Raw genomic sequence first — 7871 nt, 5'->3', positions numbered from 1 at the left:
GATAGGTAACATTATACAGGAATAGATGCAGGCTCTCTTCCTTTCTGATAGGTAACATTATACAGGAATAGATGCAGGCTCTCTACCTTTCTTATAGGTAACATTATACAGGAATAGATGCAGGGTCTCTTCCTTTCTTATAGGTAACATTATACTGGAATAGATAGAGGGTCTCTTCCTTTCTAATAGGTAACATTATACAGGAATAGATGCAGGCTCTCTTCCTTTCTTATAGGTAACATTATACTGGAATAGATGCAGGGTCTCTTCCTTTCTAATAGGTAACATTATACAGGAATAGATGCAGGGTCTCTCCTGTCAGGCTGTGTTGGCAGCAGTTCTCTTGCTTTCTTATAGGTAACATTATACAGGAATAGATGCAGGCTCTCTACCTTTCTTATAGGTAACATTATACAGGAATAGATGTAGGCTCTCTTCCATTCTTAAAGGTAACATTATACAGGAATAGATGTAGGCTCTCTTCCATTCTTAAAGGTAACATTATACAGGAATAGATGTAGGGTCTCTGCCATTCTTATAGGTAACATTATACAGGAATAGATGTAGGGTCTCTGCCATTCTTAAAGGTAACATTATACAGGAATAGATGTAGGGTCTCTGCCATTCTTATAGGTAACGTTATACAGGAATAGATGCAGGGTCTCTTCCATTCTTGTAGGTAACGTTATACAGGAATAGATGGAGGGTCTCTTCCTTTCTTGTAGGTAACGTTATACAGGAATAGATGGAGGGTCTCTCCTGTCAGGCTGTATTGGCAGCAGTTCTCTTCCATTCTTATAGGTAACATGATACAGGAATAGATGCAGGGTCTCTTCCATTCTTATAGGTAACATGATACAGGAATAGATGTAGGCTCTCTTCCATTCTTATAGGTAACATTATACAGGAATAGATGTAGGGTCTCTCCTGTCAAGCTGTGCTGGCAGCAGTTCTCTTGCTTTCTTATAGGTAACATTATACAGGAATAGATGCAGGCTGTCTCCTGTGAGGCTGTGTTGGCAGCAGTTCTCTTCCTTTCTTATAGGTAACATTATACAGGAATAGATGCAGGGTCTCTTCCTTTCTTATAGGTAACATTATACAGGAATAGATGCAGGGTCTCTTCCATTCTTATAGGTAACATTATACAGGAATAGATGCAGGCTCTCTTCCATTCTTATAGGTAACATTATACAGGAATAGATGTAGGGTCTCTCATATCAAGCTGTGTTGGCAGCAGTTCTCTTGCTTTCTTATAGGTAACATTATACAGGAATAGATGTAGGGTCTCTCATGTCAAGCTGTGTTGGCGGCAGTTCTCTTACTTTCTTATAGGTAACGTTATACAGGAATAGATGCAGGGTCTTTTCCTTTCTTATAGATAACGTTATACAGGAATAGATGCAGGGTCTCTTCCCTTATTATAGGTAATATTATACAGGAATAGTTGCACGGTCTCTTCCTTTCTTTTAGGTAATATTATACAGGAATAGATGCTGGGTCTCTTCCTTTCTTATAGGTAATATTATACAGGAATAGATGCTGGGTCTCTTCCTTTCTTTTAGGTAATATTATACAGGAATAGATGCAGGGTCTCTTCCTTTCTTTTAGGTAATATTATACAGGAATAGATGCAGGGTCTCTTCCTTTCTTTTAGGTAATATTATACAGGAATAGATGCAGGGTCTCTTCCTTTCTTATAGGTAATATTATACAGGAATAGATGCAGGCTCTCTTCCTTTCTTATAGGTAATATTATACAGGAATAGATGCAGGCTCTCTTCCTTTCTTATAGGTAATATTATACAGGAATAGATGCAGGCTCTCTTCCTTTCTTATAGGTAACATTATACAGGAATAGATGCAGGCTCTCTTCCATTCTTATAGGTAACATTATACAGGAATAGATGCAGGGTCTCTTCCTTTCTTATAGGTAATATTATGCAGGAATAGATGCAGGGTCTCTTCCTTTCTTATAGGTAACATTATACAGGAATAGATGCAGGGTCTCTCCTGTCAGGCTGTGTTGGCAGCAGTTCTCTTGCTTTCTTATAGGTAACATTATACAGGAATAGATGCAGGCTCTCTTCCATTCTTATAGGTAACATTATACAGGAATAGATGCAGGGTCTCTTCCTTTCTTATAGGTAACGTTATACAGGAATAGATGCAGGGTCTCTTCCTTTCTTATAGGTAACGTTATACAGGAATAGATGCAGGGTCTCTTCCTTTCTTATAGGTAACGTTATACAGGAATAGATGCAGGGTCTCTTCCTTTCTTATAGGTAACGTTATACAGGAATAGATGCAGGGTCTCTTCCTTTCTTATAGGTAACATTATACAGGAATAGATGCAGGGTCTCTTACTTTCTTATAGGTAACATTATACAGGAATAGATGCAGGGTCTCTTCCTTTCTTATAGGTAACATTATACAGGAATAGATGCAGGGGTCTCTTACTTTCTTATAGGTAACATTATACAGGAATAGATGCAGTGTCTCTTACTTTCTTATAGGTAACATTATACAGGAATAGATGCAGGCTCTCATCCATTCTTATAGGTAACATTATACAGGAATAGATGCAGGGTCTCTTACTTTCTTATAGGTAACATTATACAGGAATAGATGCAGGGTCTCTCCTGTCAGGCTGTGTTGGCAGCAGTTCTCTTGCTTTCTTATAGGTAACATTATACAGGAATAGATGTAGGGTCTCTCCTGTCAGGCTGTGTTGGCAGCAGTTCTCTTCCTTTCTTATAGGTAACATTATGCAGGGTCTCTCCTGTCAGGCTGTGTTGGCAGCAGTTCTCTTCCTTTCTTATAGGTAACATTATGCAGGGTCTCTCCTGCCAGGCTGTGTTGGCAGCAGTTCTCTTCCTTTTTTATAGGTAACATTATACAGGAATAGATGCGGTCTCTTCCATTCTTATGGGTAACATTATACAGGAATAGATGCAGGCTCTCTTCCATTCTTATAGGTAACATTATACAGGAATAGATGTAGGGTATCTGCCATTCTTATAGGTAACATTATACAGGAATAGGTGTAGGGTCTCATGTCAAGCTGTGTTGGCAGCAGTTCTCTTGCTTTCTTATAGGTAAAACTATACAGGAATAAATGCAGGGTCTCTCCTGTCAGGCTGTGTTGGCGGCAGTTCTCTTCCTTTCTTATAGGTAAAATTACACAGGAATAGATGCAGGCTCTCCCTTTCTTATAGGTAACATTATACAGGAATAGATGCAGGGTCTCTCGTATCAGGCTGTGTTGCCAGCAGTTCTCTTGCTTTCATATAGGTAGCATTATACAGGAATAGATGCAGGGTCTCTTCCTTTCTTATAGGTAACATTATACAGGAATAGAGGTAGGGTCTCTCCTGTCAGGCTGTGTTGGCAGCAGTTCTCTTACTTTCTTATAGGTAACATTATACAGGAATAGATGCAGGGTCTCTCCTGTCAGGCTGTGTTGGCAGCAGTTCTCTTGTTTTCATATAGTTAACATTATACAGGAATAGATGCAGGCTCTGTTCCGTTCTTATAGGTAACATTATACAGGAATAGATGCAGGCTCTCTTCCGTTCTTATAGGTAACATACAGGAATAGATGCAGGCTCTCTTCCGTTCTTATAGGTAACATTATACAGGAATAGATGTAGGCTCTCTTCCTTTCTTATAAGTAACATTATACAGGAATAGATGTAGGGTCTCTCCTGTCAGGCTGTGTTGGCAGCAGTTCTCTTGTTTTCATATAGTTAACATTATACAGGAATAGATGCAGGGTCTGTTCCTTTCTTATAGGTAACATTATACAGGAATAGATGCAGACTCTGTTCCGTTCTTATAGGTAACATTATACAGGAATAGATGCAGGGTCTGTTCCTTTCTTATAGGTAACATTATACAGGAATAGATGCAGGGTCTGTTCCGTTCTTATAGGTAACATTATACAGGAATAGATGCAGGGTCTGTTCCTTTCTTATAGGTAACATTATACAGGAATAGATGCAGGGTCTGTTCCTTTCTTATAGGTAACATTATACAGGAATAGATGCAGGGTCTGTTCCTTTCTTATAGGTAACATTATACAGGAATAGATGCAGGCTCTCTTCCGTTCTTATAGGTAACATTATACAGGAATAGATGCAGGCTCTCTTCCTTTCTTATAGGTAACATTATACAGGAATAGATGCAGGGTCTGTTCCTTTCTTGTAGGTAACATTATACAGGAATAGATGCAGGGTCTGTTCCTTTCTTATAGGTAACATTATACAGGAATAGATGCAGGGTCTGTTCCGTTCTTATAGGTAACATTATACAGGAATAGATGCAGGGTCTGTTCCTTTCTTATAGGTAACATTATACAGGAATAGATGCAGGCTCTCTTCCGTTCTTATAGGTAACATTATACAGGAATAGATGCAGGCTCTCTTCCTTTCTTATAGGTAACATTATACAGGAATAGATGCAGGGTCTGTTCCTTTCTTATAGGTAACATTATACAGGAATAGATGCAGGGTCTCTCCTGTCAGGCTGTTGGCAGCAGTTCTCTTCCTTTCTTATGGGTAACATTATACAGGAATAGATGCAGGGTCTCTTGCTTTCTTATAGGTAACATTATACAGGAACAGATGCAGGCTCTCTTCCATTCTTATAGGTAACATTATACAGGAACAGATGCAGGGTCTCTTGCTTTCTTATAGGTAACATTATACAGGAATAGATGCAGGCTCTCTTCCATTCTTATAGGTAACATTATACAGGAATAGATGCAGGGTCTCTTGCTTTCTTATAGGTAACATTATACAGGAATAGATGCAGGCTCTCTTCCATTCTTATAGGTAACATTATACAGGAACAGATGCAGGGTCTCTTCCTTTCTTATAGCTAACATTATACAGGAATAGATGCAGGCTCTCTCCTGTGAGGCTGTGTTGGCAGCAGTTCTCTTCCTTTCTTATAGGTAACATTATACAGGAATAGATGCAGGGTCTCTTTCTTTCTTATAGGTAACATTATACAGAAATAGATGCAGGATCTCTCCTGTCAGGCTGTGTTGGCAGCAGTTCTCTTCCTTTCTTATAGGTAACATTATACAGGAATAGATGGAGGGTCTCTTCCATTCTTATAGGTAACATTATACAGGAATAGATGCAGGGTCTCTCCTGCTAGGCTGTGTTGGCAGCAGTTCTCGTTCTTCCTTATAGGTAACATTATACAGGAATAGATGCAGGCTCTCTTCCATTCTTATAGGTAACATTATACAGGAATAGATGCAGGCTCTCTTACATTCTTATAGGTAACATTATACAGGAATAGATGCACGCTCTCTTACATTGTTATAGGTAACATTATACAGGAATAGATGCAGGCTGTTTTCCATTCTTATAGGTAACATTATACAGGAATAGATGTAGGCTCTCTGCCATTCTTATAGGTAACATTATACAGGAATAGATGCAGGCTCTCTTGCTTTATTATAGGTAACATTATACAGGAACAGATGCAGGGTCGCTTCCTTTCTTGTAGGTAATGTTATACAGGAATAGATGCAGGGTCTCTTCCTTTCTTGTAGGTAACGTTATACAGGAACAGATGCAGGGTCTCTTCCTTTCTTATAGGTAACATTATAGGGGAACAGATGCAGGGTCTCTTCCTTCCTTATAGGTAACATTATGCAGAAATAGATGCAGGGTCTCTTCCTTTCTTATAGGTAACATTATACAGGAATAGATGCAGGCTATGTTCTGTTCTTATAGCTAACATTATACAGGAATAGATGCAGGGTCTCTTCCTTTCTTATAGGTAACATTATACTGGAATAGATGCAGGCTCTCTTCCTTTCTTATAGGTAACATTATACAGGAATAGATGCAGGGTCTCTTCCTTTCTTATAGGTAACATTATACAGGAATAGATGCAGGCTCTCTTCCTTTCTTATAGGTAACATTATACAGGAATAGATGCAGTTTCTCTTCCATTCTTATAGGTATTTATTTATTTATTTAAAGAATTTTTATATACCGGGGCACGTAGCAAAACATCACCTCGGTTCACAGTGTAACATAACATGGCAAATAGCTTTACAATGAATATAAATAAAAGTTCACAATATAAAATGATATAAAAGCAGGCTTTACAATAGATTATTATCTGCTTGTAAACTATATACAAGAGACTGAAAATTAACTATATACAAGGGAGGATGCAGTCAAAGTTGACTGATAACATGGGCAACAGTAAAGGTTTGGGGAGGAGGGGGGGTGGGGGAGAGGTAGGGTGAGCAGAAGGGAATATGGAAGTCGGAGGAGGAGGGAGATGCGAAGGCGGGTAGATGCGGGAGGTGTATTAGTAAGTTTGGTTCAGGTAGGGGGGTAGAGTTGTAGATGTGGATGGTAGGTAACATTATGGATGGTAGGTAACATTATAAAGGAATAGATGCAGGCTCTCTTCCATTCTTATAGGTAACATTATACAGGAATAGATGCAGGCTCTCTCCCGTCAGGCTGTGTTGGCAGCAGTTCTCCTGCTTTCTTCTAGGTAACGTTATACAGGAATAGATGCAGGGTCTCTCCTGTCGGGCTGTCTTGGCAGTTGCTCTCTTCCTTTATGATAGGTAACCCAGAGCCAGTCTTTAAAACATACATCCTGTGATAGGGTTCACCTTTTAATACTCACTGGAACTAGATGACACTATTAGAATGTGAACCCTATCTACTGTTATGAGTCCTACACCAGGATAGTAATGGTCCCCTGATATCCTGATAAACAGATTCAAATTGTAGCGTATAGCTGTAATATGTTGTAACTCCTATGGTTTTTGTAGTTGACGTATAATTTGCAGGGAACGGGGGTCTGGACTTTTCCTTTTGCAGGCGAGTTCTAAATGAGCTGCTCTATGGATTTGTTGACATAATCGTTGCTAGTGAGCTGTCAGTCCCCTCAAAGGTTCCCCTAAAAGCACGTTCTGAAAGTCTGGAGTAGTTTGTGCTCCAAAACGTTGGGTGATCCACTCCACTGTTCTTTCCCAATATAAGGTAACTACCGGACAACTCCACCATATATGAAGGTAAGTGCATACGCAGAAAACATTAAATTTGGGCACATTCCAAAAATTTAAAGGAGATGGAGAGATGTGATTCCTGTATTGTCTAGACATAATGTTCCCCTGCTGCATAAATTGCCCCATCAGTATCCTAGCCAGAGATTTCCACGTAGTGAAGGCGTTCTTGGGTAAGCCCGCCGGGGATTTGATATTATGAAACAAATGGGGAAGTTAGTGATATGAGATGTCCCCGACGAGCCGTCCCTTCCACTGTGTCCGGGCTCTCAACCTTGCCTGTAATGAGATTGGTGTATTGAGGATGCTCCTCTACAGCTGACATGGTTTCCAAGCTGTCGCAGACAATGGCGCATTGCCCACAACTTGTTGCTCTTATCAACTGGAAACGGATCAGAAAGGTAAAGGGCGGCTCGTCAGGATCCTTCTCCGCTACCCCTGCATGGGTTTGCCCGGTCCGTACTCTGAAGCAGTACCTGAGGAGGCACAGTTAGTTCTCGGGTCCTTTCTGGTTCCTGGGAACGGGTGCCCTTTAACCCGGTTTCAGTTTTTCCCCAGAGGGCTCTGTATGGGGGTGAGCGCGCCGGGGAGGGAAGCCAAAGATTATCCTTCGCATTCTTTCAGCATCGGGGCAGCAGTCTCGGCCGCGGGATGTGGTATATCCGGGGCGGGCGCACGGGATAGAGGGAGGTGGAAGTCCAAGGTATTTCTGTCTCATGTGAGGGTTTAAAAACAAAAAAAGGAAAATAATAAATACGAGCACCAGCCTGCGACAATCTGAAGGGCACGAGGGAAACGCTGGGGTGAAGGGTTATTG

This window comes from Rhinatrema bivittatum, unplaced genomic scaffold (assembly GCF_901001135.1).
Source record: "Rhinatrema bivittatum unplaced genomic scaffold, aRhiBiv1.1, whole genome shotgun sequence".
In the NCBI taxonomy this organism is placed as follows: Eukaryota; Metazoa; Chordata; class Amphibia; order Gymnophiona; family Rhinatrematidae; genus Rhinatrema; species Rhinatrema bivittatum.
The sequence above is the reverse complement of the archived record's forward strand: the minus strand, read 5'-3'. Positions refer to the sequence as shown.